This window comes from Tachypleus tridentatus, unplaced genomic scaffold (genome assembly GCF_004210375.1).
Source record: "Tachypleus tridentatus isolate NWPU-2018 unplaced genomic scaffold, ASM421037v1 Hic_cluster_2, whole genome shotgun sequence".
NCBI lineage: Eukaryota > Metazoa > Arthropoda > Merostomata > Xiphosura > Limulidae > Tachypleus > Tachypleus tridentatus.
In genome coordinates, this window is record NW_027467782.1 from 53,550,174 (window position 1) to 53,572,505 (window position 22,332).

Consider the following 22,332-nt stretch of genomic DNA (forward strand, 5'->3'; position numbering starts at 1 on the left):
ATTAATATTGACGTAATGAGCGTTTGGTTCTTGGTGGATGGATGTTGGATTTGTAAAGGACTGCGTCTGGACTGTAAAAGACGTCTTGGGACACCGCACTAGAGTTCATAAAAGGGGATTTGGGTTCTTGAAGGACAGTCCTATTTGGGTGAGTATCAGATTGTAATAGGGACACAGGGAAACTACAGACAGATGACTTCTGTTGTCTGTGGTCACTGGGACACATAGGATGACAGCCATCAAGCATGTTTGTCTGGTTTGGAGCGACTATCGTGAATTGGTGTGAGAACTGGTCAGCTTGTCTAAGACACGTGTGGATGAAAGGCGAAGATGATCCAGACGTCGATATTGGAAGTGCCAAGGTTGGAGTTGCAGGACTTGTGGAGATCAACATAGGATAATTATTGGCACTTACTGAGGACTGGGGCACTTTTCCGGAAGCCCTGTTCTATTCTGATTATTTTTGTGCTTCATACGCCTGTTCTGAAACCATATCTTAATCTGTCGCTCTGTTAAGTGCAGGAAACCCGCCAGTTCTACACGGCGGGGCCAGCACAAATAGCGGTAAAAATGAAATTCCTTCTCCAGCTCTGTTAACTGACCAGTAGTATAAGCCGTCCTGGCTCTCTTCGTTGGCTGTCGGTCGCTTTCTACAAAAACATAAGTAAACAAACTTAGAGTACACAATCAACTAAAATGTTCTGTTCATATAAAGGAGCACGACCGTTTGTTATTAAAACACATCCACTAAGTACCAGACTAGATCGGGTTTCCAAAGAATCTTGAACGAGAGTTAATAGTCAAACTGATACTAGAATTAATGAATATTTGAATCTTCATTTTGTTTTATTACAAGTGCTCTAATACACACATCTATTCAAACGCTATTTAGAATAACGGTACATAAATACAAATTTAAAATAGCTTGTTACTAAAGAAACGATACATACATAATACGTATTAACACATTTTATAGGTGTTAACTTCATTATAACCGATAAGTACGTATTAACACGTGTTATTGGTGTTAACCTAAATGTAACCGATAAATACGTATTAACACGCCTTATAGGTGTTAGTTAACTTCATTGTAACCAACAAATACGTATTAACACGCCTTATAGGTGTTAGTTAATTTCATTGTAACCAACAAATACGTATTAACACGTCAATTAATTTACACAAAGAAAACTCAAGCACAAACCAAGAACGTGAAGTTACATTTATTCTTAACGTGGTCACTCACTCCCAAGTTCCCAAACCAGTTGTCTCCAAACTAGTTGTCTCCTTTCTCTCAGACTCTCAAAAATATCTACCGTTCAAAAGATCAAGAAGGAACCATTGTTGAAATTGTTCTATCAAGTAATGTATGGTTTAAGTTGTTCTATCAAGTAATGTATGGTTTAAGTTGTTCCATCAAGTAATGTATGGTTTAAGTTGTTCTATCAAGTAATGTATGGTTTAAGTTGTTCCATCAAGTAATGTATGGTTTAAGTTGTTCTATCAAGTAATGTATGGTTTAAGTTGTTCCATCAAGTAATGTATGGTTTAAGTTGTTCCATCAAGTAATGTATGGTTTAAGTTGTTCTATCAAGTAATGTATGGTTTAAGTTGTTCTATCAAGTAATGTATGGTTTAAGTTGTTCTATCAAGTAATGTATGGTTTAAGTTGTTCTATCAAGTAATGTATGGTTTAAGTTGTTCCATCAAGTAATGTATGGCTTAAGTTGTTCTGTCAAGTAATGTATGGTTCAAGATTGATAGATCACCAAATGACAGTAACAAAATTAGTGTTAGAAACTTTAGGACTTCAAGACTGACAGATCACCAAATGACAGTAACAAAATTAGTGTTAGAAACTTTAGGACTTCAAGATTGACAGATCACCAAATGGCAGTAACAAAGTTAATGTTAGAAACTTCAGGACTTCAAGACTAACAGATCACCAAATGACAGTAACAAAATTAGTGTTAGAAACTATAGGACTTCAAGATTGACAGATCACCAAATGACAGGAACAAAATTAGTGTTAGAAACTTTAGGACTTCAAGATTGACAGATCACCAAATGGCAGTAACAAAATTAGTGTTAGAAACTTTAGGACTTCAAGATTGATAGATCACCAAATGACAGTAACAAAAATAGTGTTAGAAACCTCAGGACTTCAAGATTGACAGATCACCAAATGGCAGTAAGAAAATTAGTGTTAGAAACTTTAGGACTTCAAGATTCACAGATCACCAAATGGCAGTAACAAAATTAATGTTAGAAACTTTAGGACTTCAAGATTGACAGATCACTAAATAACAGTAACACAATTAGTGTTAGAAACTATAGGACTTCAAGATTCACAGTCACCAAATGACAGTAACAAAATTAGTGTTAGAAACTTTAGGACTTCAAGATTGACAGATCACCAAATGGCAGTAACAAAATTAGTGTTAGAAACTTACTTTTGGACTTCAAGATTGACAGATCACCAATGACAGTAACAAAATTAGTGTTAGAAACTTTAGGACTTCAAGATTGACAGATCACCAAATAACAGTAACAAAATTAGTGTTAGAAACTTTAGGACTTCAAGATTGACAGATCACCAAATGACAGCAACAAAATTAGTGTTAGAAACTGTAGGGCTTCAAGATTGCAGTTGTTAATAAAGTCATAATTATGGATGATTTTAATTTCAGACATAGATTTTGAGATGTTGGAGTTAAACCATAAGGAAGAAGGGTTTCTGAGAACTGTTCAAGATGGTTTTCTATACATGTTAGTCAAGAAATCTACTAGAAACAATGTTATTTTAGATTTATTGTTAATTTCAAATATAGAAATGATTTAGAAGGTGAAAATAGGAGAGCATTCAGGTGTGGGTTATCATTGCTGTTTTACATTTAATATTTTGTTGCACACGGAGGTAAAGAATGATATTTTGGTCACAAATTTCAAAGAAGCAAATTTTGAAGATGTGCAACAAGAATTATCTATTGTGAATTTGGAAGTTTGGTTATTTGGAGACATTGATTAGATGTGGAAAACTGTGTAAGATAAATAAATATTTAAGTATTCCTTATAGAAAGATATGAGTAGCTGCAAGTGAAAAAAATACACAAGGAATTTCAAAAATAAAATTTAGGAAACGTATAATAAATTCAAATGGAGTGTATGATGGGATATTCAGTAGAACAAAGATGATGAAAACATGTGGAATGGAGTGTATGATGGGATATTTAGTAGAACAAAGATGATGAAAACATGTGGAATGGAGTGTATGATGGGATATTAAGTAGAAAAAAGATGATGAAAACATGTGGAATGGAGTGTATGACAGGATATTCAGTAGAACAAAGATGATGAAAACATGTGGAATGGAGTGTATGATGGGATATTCAGTAGAACAAAGATGATGAAAACATGTGGACATTATGAAGGATGTATGAAAAAAATATAAAAATTAACAGTAAGGATTTCTTTAAATACATTAAGGGTAAACAAAATGTTAGGATAAGGAGTAGAACCATTAAGGGGTGATTTAAGAAGACTTGTATATTATGGTTACTAGATGGCTGGATTTTACAAATGAAGATTTAGGTAGTATTCCACACCTTATAGAGATGACAAATGAAAATGAGACCAAACAAGATGACTGCATAATTCTGGGCTGGTTAATAAACAATTGTGTAGGTAGATTATTGGATAATGAGACTGCTGGAACAGAGTCTTCCCGAAGGAGTACCTGAATTACCAGAACGTATTTGACAAAGTGCCACATGAAAGACTTGTAAATAGTCATCTGTATAGATGTGGGAGATAAGTTAACTAACTGGATTGAAAAGTGGCTTGATGGAAGAAAGCAGATGGTTGTTATAAATGGAGTCTGGTCAAACTGGATTAATGTTACAAGTGGGGTACCTTAGGACCTTTCTCTTTTTGATTTACATAAATGACATTATCAATAAATTACTAATAGTTTTAAATGACATCAAGGTCTCGGATGTAAAGAGGAGGATGCTGATAGACAAAAAGATTTACATCAGCTGGGTGAATAAATATCAGATAGATTTAATTATGATAAATGCAATGTGGTTATGATAATTTGAATCATCAGTATAATTTGGATGGAATTAACCTTAACAATATCATGAAAGGAATCTCGGTGTAATGGTTCATCAGTCTCTTAAGCCATTCAAACAGTTTGCTGTACGACAAATAGGATTTTAAGTTGAATACAAGACTAAAGAGGTTGTAATTCAGGTCACTGGTTGGAATATTGTGTTCAGTCTTGGGCTCCTTACATCAGGAAAGACATCGACTTGTTGGAGAAGGTTACCAGAGTTACCAGGTTGGTACCTGGCATGGAGAGGTTTCAATATGATTAAAATCTGTAAAAAGGAAGAGTTATATGATTGAAGTTTTGTGTTGACACATTTCATGTTTAATAATGACAGGAGTATAACAATGACTTACAAATATAAAATTTTACGAGGTTGGTGTCATCTTCTGATAGTTTTACTCTTCTAACAGGTTGGTTGGTCTTTGAAACTAGTTGTTTTCAGATGTTGTGAAGTTTAGAAGAAAGCTTGATATCTATACGAATGCTAATGGCTCGATTTGTGGGTTTTGCAAAAATAATTTTAGTTTATTTCAGGGGATTGGACAGCCTAGATTGACCAACAGGTTCATAGTTGTCAATGAACATATCCTAGTCTTGTGCCTGTATTGCAAACAAAGCTTGTCAGAACAATATTATATTGTACATTCAAGAAAACCAAAACCATACAACATCCTTGTCAAAAATATCTGTATTAAAAATACACAAATCAACTGAAATTAGCTAGATTTTAAATCAACCAGCTGTATAAAGCAAGACTGAGATAAGAGAGAAAGTTACTGAAAAATACTCTAGCACTTGAATCTAAAGAGTTGTTCTAAGTAGAACATTTGAGCTCTTCTAAGTAGAACATTTGAGTTGTTCTAAGAAGGACATTTGAGTTGTTCTAAGTAGAACATTTGAGTTGTTTTAGTAGAACATTTGAGCTGTTCTAAGAAGGACATTTGAGTTGTTCTAAGTAGAATATTTGAGTTGTTCTAAGTAGAACATTTGAGTTGTTTTAGTAGAACATTTGAGCTGTTCTAAGAAGGACATTTGAGTTGTTCTTAGAAGGACATTTGAGTTGTTCTAAGTAGAATATTTGAGTTGTTCTTAGAAGGACATTTGAGTTGTTCTAAGTAGAATATTTGAGTTGTTCTTAGAAGGACATTTGAGTTGTTCTAAGTAGAATATTTGAGTTGTTCTAAGTAGAACATTTGAGTTGTTTTAGTAGAACATTTGAGCTGTTCTAAGAAGGACATTTGAGTTGTTCTTAGAAGGACATTTGAGTTGTTCTAAGAAGGACATTTGAGTTGTTCTTAGAAGGACATTTGAGTTGTTCTAAGTAGAATATTTGAGTTGTTCTAAGTAGAACATTTGAGTTGTTTTAGTAGAACATTTGAGCTGTTCTAAGAAGGACATTTGAGTTGTTCTTAGAAGGACATTTGAGTTGTTTTAGTAGAACATTTGAGCTGTTCTAAGAAGGACATTTGAGTTGTTCTTAGAAGGACATTTGAGTTTTTCTAAGAAGGACATTTGAGTTGTTCTTAGAAGGACATTTGAGTTGTTCTAAGTAGAATATTTGAGTTGTTCTAAGTAGAATATTTGAGTTGTTCTAAGTAGAACATTTGAGTTGTTTTAGTAGAACATTTGAGCTGTTCTAAGAAGGACATTTGAGTTGTTCTTAGAAGGACATTTGAGTTGTTCTAAGTAGAATATTTGAGTTGTTCTAAGTAGAACATTTGAGTTGTTTTAGTAGAACATTTGAGCTGTTCTAAGAAGGACATTTGAGTTGTTCTAAGAAGGACATTTGAGTTGTTCTAAGTAGAATATTTGAGTTGTTCTAAGTAGAATATTTGAGTTGTTCTAAGTAGAACATTTGAGCTGTTCTAAGAAGGACATTTGAGTTGTTCTAAGAAGGACCTTTGAGTTGTTCTAAGTAGAATATTTGAGTTGTTCTAAGTAGAACATTTGAGTTGTTCTAAGAAGGACATTTGAGTTGTTCTAAGTAGAATATTTGAAGTAGAAAATTCTTAATATACTTACATGATATGCAGATATAGATACAGATGTCATTAATATAGATATCATTAATCACAAACATTGTGGAATAAGTTAGTAGTTGTTATATAATAATCTGATATATAATCAGATGTTTAATCACAAACATTTAAATTAGTTTGATATTATTTGAACTTATTTATGTTGACAGCATATTTGTGAATTAATTTACTTTGATAGAATGTTCTGCGAGTTTAGTTAGTTTTCTAGCATATTTAATAAGATAAGCAAGTTTGATAGGATACAGCATAGTTTTAGTGTCACACAATATTCTGTGATATTTTATAGTTTAAAACAATCTTCTCCGAATCAAGTTAGTTTTAAACAGTTTATTACAGTCGTCTGTCATATTGCTTGGAATCGTAAGTTCCGTCCCATAAGCCTATTTGTAGAATATAATTAAAACTTTAAGGATGACTTAGATTTTTTTCTCAATTAGTTCGACACTATCGGTCATTACTTTTAATCCCTCAGCCACTCCGCAGGGTCAGATAAGTGTCGCCAGAAGAAAAAACCAGAACTTTTGTACGCTGAAGAGATGATGTAGTGATCTCCCCCTGGTGTCTAGTGTTTCGGTCGATCAGCCCTGTGGAGGAGAATATTTATTATAACTCCAGTGTCAGGGAGATTTATAACGTATTAGTGTAACTCTATCTTTTCACTCGTCACGACATGGTAAGCAATATATATATCAATCTATAGAGATAAAAAACGACAAAGAAAGCGAGCGTTAAGTTCGTTTACTGTGTTGACAGATCACGCTGTTTTAATGCTAAGAAAAAAGTTATAATTTACAAACGTCTGGTGTCGCTGTCATCGCCGTTAACGCAGATTGCAGAATGGCGTAGAAAGTGTGACCTAAAACATATATAATATCTTGATGAGAGCAAATATTTAAATATGAAATTAAATATTTATTATGAAATAAATATAAAAGATGAAAAATTAAACAATTATCTTGGTTTCTAGGGAAGCGAATTAGTGATTTATGTTTATGGAAGCAATGTCTGTGTGAAATCACTAACTGTTTGCTTCTTCAGATTATAAGTAGGAATTTGTCGGAAGCCTATCCTACTATCTCGCTGATAGTGTACATTATTTGTTGAAGTGTTAGGAATAAATGAGCGCAGAGATTTGTTAACTGTTGACAGAGAGGTTAAAGTGTCATAGTATATTTTCAGACAGTGGTGAAAACATATTTATATAGAAAAAAGCATTACAAGTAGACCTTTGAAAAGACAAACTTCTAACAATATACTGGAGAGACGAAGTTCTAACGCTACATCTGGAGAGACGAAGTCCTAACGCTACATCTGGAGAGACGAAGTTCTAACAGTACAGTGGAGACACGAGGTTCTAAAAATACAGTGGAGAGACGAAGTTCTAGCAATACAGTGGAGAGACGAAGTTCTAACAACACAGTGGAAAGACGAAGTTCTAACGCTACATCTGGAGAGACGAAGTTCTAACAATACAGTGGAGAGACGAAGTTCTAACAATACAATGGAGAGACGAAGTTCTAACGCTACATCTGGAGAGACGAAGTTCTAACAATACAGTGGAAAGACGAAGTTCTAACAATACAGTGGAGAGACGAAATTCTAACAATACAGTGGTGAGACGAAGTTCTAACAATACAGTGGAGAGACGAAGTTCTAACAATACTGTGGAGAGACGAAGTTCTAACAATACAGTGGAGAGACGAAGTTCTAACAATATACTGGAGACACGAAGTGTTAACCAAGAACACTCCATAATAACTCCATGTCAACTCGGAAACACGAAGTGTTAACTAAAACACTCCATAAGTCCATGCTAACTCAAAGAGACGAAGTGTTAACTAAAACACTCCATAATAACTCCATGCTAACTCGGAGACACGAAGTGTTAACTAAAACACTCCATAATAACTCCATGTTAACTCGGAGACACGAAGTGTTAACTAAAACACTCCATAATAACTCCAAGTTAACTCGGAGACACGAAGTATTAACTTAAACACTCCATGTTAACTCCATAAAGTTCCCATCGCTAGACCCTAGTGATTCTTAATAACTCCTTCCTACCTGCTTGAGCTTCGGACTGCTGCTCAGGGGGAAAGAATACTTGTTGTTGGGAGGCGCTGGCCGAAGAACATTTGGCCTCTGAGGCTTCTTGTGGACAGTGGTAACCATCACCCAGTGGTGTGGAAACTTGGAATGGTGACGAGGACTCCAGGCAGCAGCTTTCTTGTTGTATTGTGATTTGTGGACAGTGGTAACCATCACCCAGTGGTGTGGAAACTTGGAATGGTGACGAGGACTCCAGACAGCAGCTTTCTTGTTGTATTGTGATTTGTGGACAGTGGTAACCATCGCCCAGTGGTGTGGAAACTTGGAATGGTGACGAAGACTCCAGACTGCAGGTTTCTTGTTGTATTGTGATTTGTGGACAGTGGTAACCATCACCGAGTGGTGTGGAAACTTGGAATGGTGACGAAGACTCCAGACAGCAGCTTTCTTGTTGTATTGTGATTTGTGGACAGTGGTAACCATCACCCAGTAATGTGGAAACTTGGAATGGTGACGAAGACTCCAGACAGCAGCTTTCTTGTTGTATTGTGATTTGTGGACAGTGGTAACCATCACCCAGTAATGTGGAGACTTGGAATGCTGACGATGACTCCAAACAGCAGCTTTCTTGTTGTATTGTGATTTGTGGACAGTGGTAACCATCACCCAGTGGTGTGGAAACTTGGAATGGTGACGAGAACTCCAGACAGCAGCTTTCTTGTTGTATTGTGATTTGTGGACAGTGGTAACCATCACCCAGTGGTGTGGAAACTTGGAATGGTGACGAGGACTCCAGACAGCAGCTTTCTTGTTGTATTGTGATTTGTGGACAGTGGTAACCATCACCCAGTAATGTGGAAACTTGGAATGGTGACGAGGACTCCAGACAGCAGCTTTCTTGTTGTATTGTGATTTGTGGACAGTGGTAACCATCACCCAGTAATGTGGAAACTTGGAATGGTGACGAAGACTCCAGACAGCAGCTTTCTTGTTGTATTGTGATTTGTGGACAGTGGTAACCATCACCCAGTAATGTGGAGACATGGAATGCTGACGAGGACTCCAGACAGCAGCTTTCTTGTTGTATTGTGATTTGCTGTAACTCGTTCTGCATAAATAACGGATGGGACTCATAACAAACACTCTCGTCGGGTAAAGCGACAGACGAAGTCGCTGGTGCCGCCGTTTTTCCGGGTTATAACCACTGAATCCGTTGGTCGTAACTGTTTGTTGATTGTAAAAGGTTACACAATCGTTGTGGAACACTTAGTCAAGTTTCGCGCAAGTCTGCCATCGTGATGAAGCTCATGGCCCACTGGCGGGAGTACTCATGTGACCGGAGTTCATCCAATCAACCAACAGGACTAAACCTGCGGGAAAAAGAAGTCTCAAACATGTGATCACTGCTTCGGACAGAAAGAATGCCATCGACAACCAACTAGCACATATCTCGAGGGGTCACAACTCTGCAGGAGTGCTACCTATCTGATCACCAGCTCGGGGGGTAATAAAAGTACAAATACGCCGTGAAAGATTCACAGCTCTGCAGGAGTGCTACCTGTACAAATACGCCGACCTCTCAAGTAATTTATAATCATGAGAAGACCTGATACACTCAGGTTTTAAGTATTAGGAGTTATCAAAGCAACTTACCAACTGTGTAGAGTCATTTACATTATTTACTGTCAGTGACTCCAACAAACAGTCATTAGAACATGATAGACGTTTTTTATACTATATTATAATTATTTATTGTCAGTGACACTTCAACGTTTTCATCAGAACACGACAGACGTTTATTATACTATATTATAATTATTTATTGTCAGTGAAACTTTCAAGTTTTCATTAGAACATGACAGACGTTTATTATACTATATTATAATTATGTATTGTCAGTGACACTTCAACGTTTTCATTAGAACATGACAGACGTTTATTATACTATATTATAATTATTTATTGTCAGTAACACTTCAACGTTTTCATTAGAACATGACAGACGTTTATTATACTATATTATAATTATTTATTGTCAATGAAACTTTCAAGTTTTCATTAGAACATGACAGACGTTTATTATACTATATTGTAATTATTTGTTGTCAGTGAAACTTCAACGTTTTCATTAGAACATGACAGACGTTTATTATACTATATTATAATTATTTATTGTCAGTAACACTTCAACGTTTTCATTAGAACATGACAGACGTTTATTATACTATATTATAATTATTTATTGTCAATGAAACTTTCAAGTTTTCATTAGAACATGACAAACGCTTATTATACTATATTGTAATTATTTATTGTCAGTGAAACTTTCAATGTTTCATTAGAACATGATACACGTTTATTATGCTCTATTATAATTATTTATTGTAAGTCCATGTATTTTAGGTACAAGATATAGGTACAAGATATATCAAATTAGGCTGTGATATTTTTAACTTCACCTTGTTTTCTTTGTTCCGTATGTCTACAAACTGGACATTTCATTGAATAAAACGAAGATAGAAGTTCATTCTGACAAACAATTTCTGTTTTATTTATCTCTCAACGTTATTTCCAACAGAACACTAAACGAATTACGGAAACAAGTGAAGTATCCGTGTTACTAGTACTCACATTTATATTAATAAACAAGTGAAGTATCCGTGTTACTAGTACCAACATTTATATTAATAAACAAGTAAAGTATCCGTGTTACTAGTACCTACATTTACATTAATAAACAAGTGAAGTATCCGTGTTACTAGTACCCACATTTATATTAATAAACAAGTGAAGTATCCGTGTTACTTGTACCCACATTTATATTAATAAACAAGTGAAGTATCCGTGTTACTAGTAGCCACATTTATATTAATAAACAAGTGAAGTATCCGTGTTACTAGTACCTACATTTATATTAATAAACAAATGAAGTATCCGTGTTACTATACCTACATTTATATTAATAAACAAGTGAAGTATCCGTGTTACTAGTACCCACATTTGTATTAATAAACAAGTGAAGTATCCGTGTTACTAGTACCCACATTTATATTAATAAACAAGTGAAGTATCCGTGTTACTAGTATCCACATTTATATTAATAAACAAGTGAAGTATCCGTGCTACTAGTACCCACATTTATATTAATAAACAAGTGAAGTATCCGTGTTACTAGTACCCACATTTATATTAATCCTTCATTTAATTTATTATTTAACTACCATACATTCTCAACACTACACATATTTTTCAATCACCCCTGTTGTCGAGGGGTTGCATCTCTGCACTTGGATGGCTGTTCGGGTGGACCCTTTTGTCTGGGCCCATCAATCAAACGCACTGCGTGTACGCACAACATGGCAGAAAGTCTCGTGATAGTTTCAATCGCATAAAGACCTCTCTATCTACATCCCCTCTGTCGATTCAGTAAATTGTGGTTTGTCCAGAATGGCAGACCGAACGTCATCACTTGATGAGAAACTAACAACACCATCGGTGTGTCGTATCTCACTTGATTAGAACATAAAACAGTAACTACATTTTAAACAACCGTTCCAAGTAACTGTACTAATAAGATACAGCGACTACATTATAAACAACCGTTCCAAATAACTGTACCAATAAGATACAATGAGTACATTATAAACAACAGTTCCAAGTAACTGTACCAATAAGATACAATGAGTACATTATAAACAACAGTTCCAAGTAACTGTACCAATAAGATATAGTGACTACATTATAAACAACCGTTCCAAGTAACTGTACCAATAAGATACAGCGACTACATTATAAACAACAGTTCCAAGTATCTGTACCAATAAGATACAGTGACTACATTATAAACAACAGTTCCAAGTATCTGTACCAATAAGATACAGTGACTACATTATAAACAACCGTTCCAAGTAACTGTATCAATAAGATACAGCGACTACATTATAAACAACAGTTCCAAGTATCTGTACCATTAAGATACAGTGACTACATTTTAAACAACCGTTCCAAGTAACTGTACCAATAAGATACAGCGACTACATTATAAACAACAGTTCCAAGTATCTGTACCATTAAGATACAGTGACTACATTTTAAACAACCGTTCCAAGTAACTGTACCAATAAGATACAGCGACTACATTATAAACAACAGTTCCAAGTATCTGTACCATTAAGATACACTGACTACATTTTGAACAACCGTTCCAAGTAACTGTACCAATAAGATACAGTGACTACATTTTAAACAACCGTTCCAAGTAACTGTACCAATAAGATACAGCGACTACATTATAAACAACAGTTCCAAGTATCTGTACCATTAAGATACAGTGACTACATTTTAAACAACCGTTCCAAATAACTGTACCAATAAGATACAGCGACTACATTATAAACAACAGTTCCAAGTATCTGTACCATTAAGATACAGTGACTACATTTTAAACAACCGTTCCAAGTAACTGTACCAATAAGATACTGTGACTACATTACAAACAACAGTTCCAAATAACTGTACCAATAAGATACAGTGAGTACATTATAAACAACAGTTCCAAATAACTGTATGAACAAGATCCAGTGACAACATTATAAACAACAGTTCTAAGTAACTGTACCAATAAGATACAGCGACTACATTATAAACAACAGTTCCAAGTAATTGTACCAATAAGATACAGTGACTACATTATAAACAACAGTTCCAAGTTACTGTACCAATAAGATACAGTGACTACATTATAAACAACAGTTCCAAATAACTGTACCAATAAGATACAGTGACTACATTATAAACAACAGTTCCAAGTAACTGTACCAATAAGATACAGTGTAAACAACAGTTCCAAGTAACAAATGCTGGATACAGAAAGTGGCTCACCTTTCGGACCTATCTAAATGAAGTGAATTCTACAATGCAGGGTAACGTACTTTAAAGCTCACAGTAAAGCGCTTCAACGTAAGCTGAAACTTTGGGATGAATGTATACTTATGGAAGAACTTGATTGTTCCGAAAATCTCAGTCGTTTTTTACTTATGAATGAAATTTCCTTCAATGAAGATACAAAAGTTTCAGTCTTGCAGCACAAATCTGATTTGTGTACAACTACTGGGGAGTACTTCCCTCCTCATTTAGAAAAATTATTGTGGATTCAAAATCCCTTTGTTGACCCTGCAAGTACCAACAATTTGTCTTTGAAAGAGAAATAACAGCTTGTAGAAATTTTAACTGATCACAATCTAAAAACAAAATTTCAGCGGGAAAAAATTATACAATTTTGGATTCAAGTGAAATAAGAAACAGAGTTTTGACAAATTTGTTGCCTTTTCCAACGTATCTTTGCGAGTAAACATTTTCATTGTATACAGCTACTAAGACGAAATTTAGAAACAGGCTAAATACTGAAGATGACTTGCCCTTACAGGTAACAACCATAACTCTAAATATTTAACTACTTTGTGAATAAAAGCAAGACCATCCGAGAAAATAATAAATTAATAAGTACACTTTACGTCTACTGATATAAATTTTTATTTTTTTAATATTCATTTTTTCAAATAAATTTATATTATAAAAGTTTGAAGTGAACTTTATCTGGTTTTAGTGACTGATTGTTTCTATTTTTGTGTTATATTAAGTCTCCGGAATGTTGTTTTTTTCTTTCTGATGCGAAGCTCCGCACATATAAAAGTTTGGAACCCTTGCTCTAAGATACTTTCAGTTAATCCAACAGTGGCAGGAAGAGAAAGTTCTCACCCCCACCCCGGTGTGAAACCAAAATACCAGCCTAGAATTAAGTTGTATAAATTCTATTTTCAGCGTGGTTGATAACAAACGAACAACTCTGTACAGGGCAGCCAGAATTCTGAGAGATATCAAGTCAGGAAAAGAGAAACTCGAGGTACGTTGTCATCTCAAGATTCCATGAATGATGTATCTAAGATTGTACTGAATTTTTATCCAATTTTGCAGCCAGATTCGATACGTGAGTCTCCAGGAAACGTAGTAACCAGAGTTACAGTAAATAATGGAACTATCTTGGTGTGTTTAATAGCTTTTGGAACATACCTCTGGTGTTGTAACTCATTAATAGCTTTTGGAACATACCTCAGGTGTTGTAACCCATTAATATCTTTTGGAACATACCTCAGGTGTTGTAACCCATTAAGCTACTGGTCCATCTCATCACAATAAAAAACACAGCAAAGAGTTTATTGTCCTGTATAACAGACGTGAACAAGGTACCAACAACAGGATACCACATTCAGGGTAAGAGCTACAGGATACTAGCTACATGGTACCAGGTACAGAGTACCAGCTACGACAGCTCATGTGTCAAACTGCAGTAATCCTTCAGTAGATAGAAGAAGATGACGTATACATTCCTGTTCTGTGATAACAAAACACATCCTTAACTGCAGTGATGGAAACAGAACTCTTGTGGATGCACACATATCTCACATCATGTCGTACTGTCAGAAACACTCCAAGTACTGAAGACAACACTAAGAGGATTACCCCAGAGTCTTGAAGGGCGAGATGTTACTGCAAGTAAAGACGTGTGCCAAACTTGGCAATAAATGGACAATTATCATTGGTGGAGATCAGGTTACGTATGAACTGATTACTAAGCAGTGTTATGGCCAGACCAAGTCACACTGTCCACAAATAGAGAAACAAGTGCTATGCAACAAGGGACAAGGATATCTGGACAAGTTCGTCCAGATGTCGACACTTGAATAAAGTTTGAGTGGTAGGTGAATCAAGATACAGATATGACCCAAGTATCTGCTGTATTTTCTCCACTGTTATTATTCATTTTTACACAAATATCCCTCTACAAAACAAAATATAATATACTCTTCAAAAAAAAGAAACACAAAAGGCAAAATATGAGACAAATTGTTAACAAGTTTATTCCGAGTAGTTCTGTATGACATGTGTAAAACTTTGCACATTCACTGCTGAACATTCAAAGTCTGCAAAGGCGAAGTCCACGTTCACTAGTTGAAGTTTAACGTCACTCAACGTCAATAATGAGTATGCCTCCCGTGAGCATCAATAACTGCTTGGCATCTCCTGCCCATGGAAGCGATGAAATGACGAATCACATCCTGTGGAATGGCTGTTCACTCAGCCTGCAAAGCTGCTGCAAGCTGAGGTAGAGTCTGCGATTGAAGTTGTCGCCGTCGCAGACGTCGGTCCAACTTGTCCCAAAGATGTTCGATGGGGTTTAAATCTGGTGATCTGGAGGCCCAGGGAAGAACGCTGATGTTGTGGTGTCTCAAGAAGACAGTGATGAGTCGGGCTGTGTGAGGACGGGCGTTGGCATGTTGAAAAACGTCGTTGACGTTCACCATGATGGGTTGCACATGGGGCCTAAGAATCTCGTCGACGGTTGCGTACGGTCTGATCGGAAATCCTACGCAGTCCTGGTATGGTTGAGGCAGTAGACGTCGCAGTGGTGGTTTTATCCCGAAGGTGACGTAACCAGATGTTGCGATCTTGTGCGGGCGTGGTCACACGAGGTCTGCCAGATCGTGGACGGTCACAAGTTGATCCATGTTGTTGGTGACGATTCCATAGCCTTGTGATGGTGCTTGGGTGGACATTCACAGCTCTGGCAACATCTGATCGAGATTCGCCTGCTTCCAAGTGACCAATGGCGATGTTGCGTTGTGCTTCAGCCAGTCTTGGCGTAACTGTATTGCGTGTCGGTGGCTTAACACTGAGCTATGGAAACCGAGAACCCGTCACTTTTATAGGGATTTTGCACATGTTGCACTTGCAGATCTCTCAAACAAATTTATTTGACGCGCATGCGTTTTGGCGAAAAATCCGATGTTTTCCTCCGTTTTCAAAGTGCACAACTTTTATTGTCATTTTGGTCTGACAATCAGTGCCTTAACACGTGTAACATCACATACTCTGAGCTTGTAACGTTATTATATATATTTCTCTTTAAAATAACAAAAATGTCCCTTTTGCGTTTCTTTTTTTTAAGAGTATATAATATTTGAATATAATTTTCTGTAAAATATTCCACGTGATTTGAATTCAAGTAAAGTGTTAAGACAATAATACAAACATTTTTTTTTATTTTTCATATTATCAGTATATATGTAGTGTGTAATTGTTATACATAATTATTATCAGTATATATGTAGTGTATAATTGTTATACATATATATTATCAGTATATATGAAGTGTATAATTGTTATACATATATATTATCAGTATATATGTAGTGTATAATTGTTATACATAATTATTATCAGTATATATGTAGTGTATAATTGTTATACATATATATTATCAGTATATATGTAGTGTATAATTGTTATACATATATATTATCAGTATATATGAAGTGTATAATTGTTATACATATATATTATCAGTATATATGAAGAGTATAATTGTTATACATATATTTTATCAGTATATATGTAGTGTATAATTGTTATACATATATATTATCAGTATATATGTAGTGTATAATTGTTATACATATATTATCAGTATATATGTTGTGTATAATTATTTACAATGATATAAAGTAAATGTTATGAACTATGTTTTTCTACATTTAGTGATTAAATATAAGATGTAAACTTTGGAAACAGACAAACACTTGCTTTGTTTTCCCATTAAGCTCCTATGATATAAAATATACTCGAAATTTTCCAGTAGATGATTTCTCGGGTTGTCGACGTGGAAAGTGTTATATACGGGTGGTAAAATAAGTGGACCACCAACAAGTTTCTATACCAGTGTGTTGGACCACTAGGGTGAGCATGATTCATTAAAAACATATAAAACACGCATTTATGTTACTTTATATACTTATTTCCCTGATGGTAACATAAGATAGGCTTAGCCTTTTACCAGTAAGTGGATTATAATGTTATATGTTTCAAAGCAATTAAACTGGTGAAAATCGATCAGAAAAATTACAGAATCTATTGACTATGATTTTACTTACTTGAATCTTGTGCAAGAGACAGTGGACTAATTAAAATGTCCCTAAAAGGGAATAAGAAGCAGATGGTTACCCTTAATATATAAGTAACCATTGTCTATATCAAGGGTGGCCAAACCGAGGCTCTCGAGCCACATGAGGCTACTTGACACATAATGTGCGGCTCGCGAAATGTGTTGGCTGAGCTCCTTTTTGCATCACAATTAATATAAAAGGTAAATAAAAAAATTTCAAGCTTTATAATTATTTACCGGGTATAAACTGAGAGTCTACCAGATTCAAACGTGAGTTTAATGTTCATGGTGAGTAAATATATTTAAGAATTTAAATCCTGATTTTAATGCTAATTTTGAAGCAGGGATTAAAGAAATTTTGGATCAGCAAGGATTACAGAGGAATTGTGCAGGAGAATAAGTAATCGTACAAGCCGGTGCTGACAATGTTAGTTTTAATGAGAGTAGCTTGCGATCGCGTGAATGTGGCGCGTGTGGCTGTGTTGCGGGCAGTGATTTAGTAGACTGCTGGTGTGATACCGAGTGCTGTAGAGTTTGGTTGCGTTGCGCGCGTTGATGCTTATTATTTCTTTTCACTTTAATTATTTAGAATTGTATGTGAATATTTTGTGAAGGAAGATGACATCATCAAATTGTAAGAAGCGAAAGTATGAAGATGAAAACAGAAAGCCAGAGTGAGAGGAAGATATTGCTTTCAAGGAGGTGAACCTTTGTGTCTTATGTACAATGTGCTACTCAGTCATTACAAAGCCAGTAACTTGAAACACCATTGTGAAATAAACCACAAAAACTTTTCTTCTGATTATCCGCCTAAATCGGAATTACGGAAAAACAAGTTAACTGTGTTAAAATCATCATTAAATAGCCAACATACACTGTTGACAACGTGCAGTAAGGAAGTTGATACAACAACTAAAGCTAGTTTTGTTATATCATGGAATATTGCTCATGCTAAACGTCCATATTCTGATGGTGAATTTGTTAAGAAGAATACAGCTGAAGATGTTGCAGTTTGAGATCCAAATAACACAAAACTTCAGTGATTAATAGCACAACCAGTAGCTTCACGCCACACTACAGAGAGACGTATCTCCCAGATCAGTACTGAAGTTGCATGCAAAATGATTTAAAGAATTCTCTTGCATTCAGCTTAGCCCTTGACAAATCTACAGACATACAAGACAACCCACAACTGGCGGTATTTATTCGTTATGTTTCCTCTGATGTAACTGTGAAAGAAGAGATGTTGGACTTACTGGCACTAAAAGAAAAAACTCGTGGTGTTGACATTAAATATGCGTTTGACAGAACAAATACTGATATTCCACTGGGTAAACTCGTCAGTGTTGCAACACCTGCAATGGTGGGGAAAAATGAATGATTAATTGCACATATGAAAAGTGATCCCAGCTTTCTACGAGAACCTGGGTCTAAAGACGATCCATAAATCCCATTATACAAGCGAGTTCTGGAAGCAAGTTCCAGAAATAAAATATCCTGAACTGAAGAAACCCAGTGTGCGACTCATGTCAATTTTCAGTACAATATACTGCTGTGAATCACTGTACTCCGAAATAAAGTTCGTGAAGTCGAAGCATCGTCAAATCATTACAAATAAATACCTGACGGAGCTAATTCGTACAGCTTTGACAACATATCAGCCGGGATTTTAACCACTCACAACCAAGATGGTAATTCACACGACCTCAACCAGCAGTAAATAGTTTGATAATTGTACCAATGTCTGTTTGTGTGAGAAAAATATTATGACAAGACTAGAATTTTGTAAGGTGGTATCTGATTAAAATTTTATTGTTTTACATATTTTCCTCCATGTTATGACCAGATATTTACTAAGACAAATAAATATAATTAAAAATATCTGTTTTTACCCCTTTTATTTCTATTTTTGGCTGTCTTATTTAACGTTAGTGAATTGCTAATTTCTAGTTTATTAGTATTAGTAGTTTATAACCGTATTAAATACGCTCAATATAATTAAAACAATAATCAACCAGGGTTTTGAAAACATTTAGTATATATGTGTGTGTACTTTGTGGTAATTGAAACTGATACAAATTAACTGTTGTAATAAATATGATTACATACATGTATTTATTAATATTTATATAAACTTTATGTAACACAATGTACATGTAACAATAAACACGTATGTGTGATATTTATTCACGTTCTCAAACATCTGAAGTTTATCATAAGTGGCTCTTACGTTAAGCAAGTTTGGCCGCCGCTGGTCTACATGTAACAAAGACAAGAATATAATATAATATTTTATACTGGAAAACAGTACAGTAGATTAATATACAACATACAAGACAGTGGTACGTATTTACAGCTCATGTGGAGCAGTGGTATATACTCACACATTATGTACAACAATGGTATATACTCACACATTATGTACAACAATGGTATATACTCACACATTATGTACAACAATGGTATATACTCACACATTATGTACAACAATGGTATATACTCACACATAATGTACAACAATGGTACATACTCACACATTATGTACAACAATGGTATATACTCACACATTACGTACAACAATGGTATTTACTCACACATTATGTACAACACTGGTATACACTCACACATTATGTACAACAATGGTATATACTCACACATTATGTACAACACTGGTATACACTCAAACATCATGTACAACAATGGTATTTACTCACACATTATGTACAACACTGGTATACACTCACACATTATGTACAACAATGGTATATACTCATACATTATGTACAACACTGGTATACACTCAAACATCATGTACAACAGTGGTATATACTCACACATTATGTACAACAATGGTATATACTCACACATTATGTACAACAATGGTATATACTCACACATTATGTACAACACTGGTATATACTAACACATTATGTACAACAATGTTATATACTCACACATTATGTACAACAGTGGTATATACTCACACATTATGTACAACAATGGTATATACTCACACATTATGTACAACAATGGTATATACTCACACATTATGTACAACACTGGTATATACTAACACATTATGTACAACAATGTTATATACTCACACATTATGTACAACAGTGGTATATACTCACACATCATGTACAACAGTGGTATATACTCACACATTATGTACAACAATGGTATATACTCACACATTATGTACAACACTGGTATACACTCACACATTATGTACAACAATGGTATATACTCACACATAATGTACAACAGTGGTATATACTCACACATTATGTACAACAATGGTATATACTCACACATTATGTACAACAATGGTATATGCTCACACATCATGTACAACAGTGGTATATACTCACACATTATGTACAACAATGGTATATACTCACACATTATGTACAACAATGGTATATACTCACACATTATGTACAACAATGGTATATACTCACACATTATGTACAACACTGGTATACACTCACACATTATGTACAACAATGGTATATACTCACACATAATGTACAACAATGGTACATACTCACACATTATGTACAACAATGGTATATACTCACACATTACGTACAACAATGGTATTTACTCACACATTATGTACAACACTGGTATACACTCACACATTATGTACAACACTGGTATACACTCAAACATCATGTACAACAGTGGTATATACTCACACATTATGTACAACAGTGGTATATACTCACACATCATGTACAACAGTGGTATATACTCACACATTATGTACAACAATGGTATATACTCACACATTATGTACAACAATGGTATATACTCACACATTATGTACAACAGTGGTATATACTCACACATTATATGCAACAGTGGTATATACTCACACATAATGTACAACAGTGGTATATACTCACACATTATGTACAACAATGGTATATACTCACACATTATGTACAACAGTGGTATACACTCACACATCATGTACAACAATGGTATATACTCATACATTATGTACAACAATGGTATATACTCACACATAATGTATAACAATGGTATACACTCACACATCATGTACAACAATGGTATATACTCATACATCATGTACAACAATGGTATATACTCACACATTATGTACAACAATGGTATATACTCACACATTATGTACAACAGTGGCATACACTCACACATCATGTACAACAATGGTATATACTCACACATTATGTACAACAATGGTATATACTCACACATAATGTACAACAATGGTATACACTCACACATTATGCACAACAATGGTATATACTCACACATTATGTACAACAATGGTATATACTCATACATCATGTACAACAATTGTATATACTCACACATTATGTACAACAATGGTATATACTCACACATTATGTACAACAATGGTATATATTCACACATTATGTACAACAGTGGTATATACTAACACATTATGTACAACAATGGTATATACTTACACATTATGTACAACAATGGTATATACTCACACATTATGTACAACAATGGTATATACTCACACATTATGTACAACAATGGTATATACTCACACATTATGTACAACAATGGTAGATACTCATACATCATGTACAACAATGGTATATACTGACACATTATGTACAACAATGGTATATACTGACACATTATGTACAACAGTGGTATACACTCACACATTATGTACAACAGTGGTATACACTCACACATTATGTACAACAATGGTATACACTCAAACATCATGTACAACAGTGGTATATACTCACACATTATGTACAACAGTGGTATATACCCACACATTTTGTACAACAGTGGTATACACTCACACATTATGTACAACAGTGGTATATACTCACACATTATGTACAACAATGGTATATACTCACACATTATGCACAACAATGGTATATACTCACACATTATGTACAACAATGGTATATACTCATACATCATGTACAACAATTGTATATACTCACACATTATGTACAACAATGGTATATACTCACACATTATGTACAACAATGGTATATATTCACACATTATGTACAACAGTGGTATATACTAACACATTATGTACAACAATGGTATATACTTACACATTATGTACAACAATG

General features: G+C 34.7%; 1 long non-coding RNA gene across 1 annotated transcript in view; it reads right to left on the bottom strand.

The window, feature by feature from the left end:
* Window positions 1-538: 538 nt before the first annotated feature.
* The window catches only part of LOC143242613 (uncharacterized), a 45,304-nt gene continuing 23,510 nt past the window's right edge, over window positions 539-22,332 (bottom strand). Inside the window, exons 2-3 of the long non-coding RNA XR_013022994.1 lie at window positions 6,612-6,737; window positions 539-650 (exon numbers count right to left, since the gene is read on the bottom strand). This is a non-coding gene — a long non-coding RNA (uncharacterized LOC143242613). The remainder of the gene's footprint in view (window positions 651-6,611; window positions 6,738-22,332) is intronic.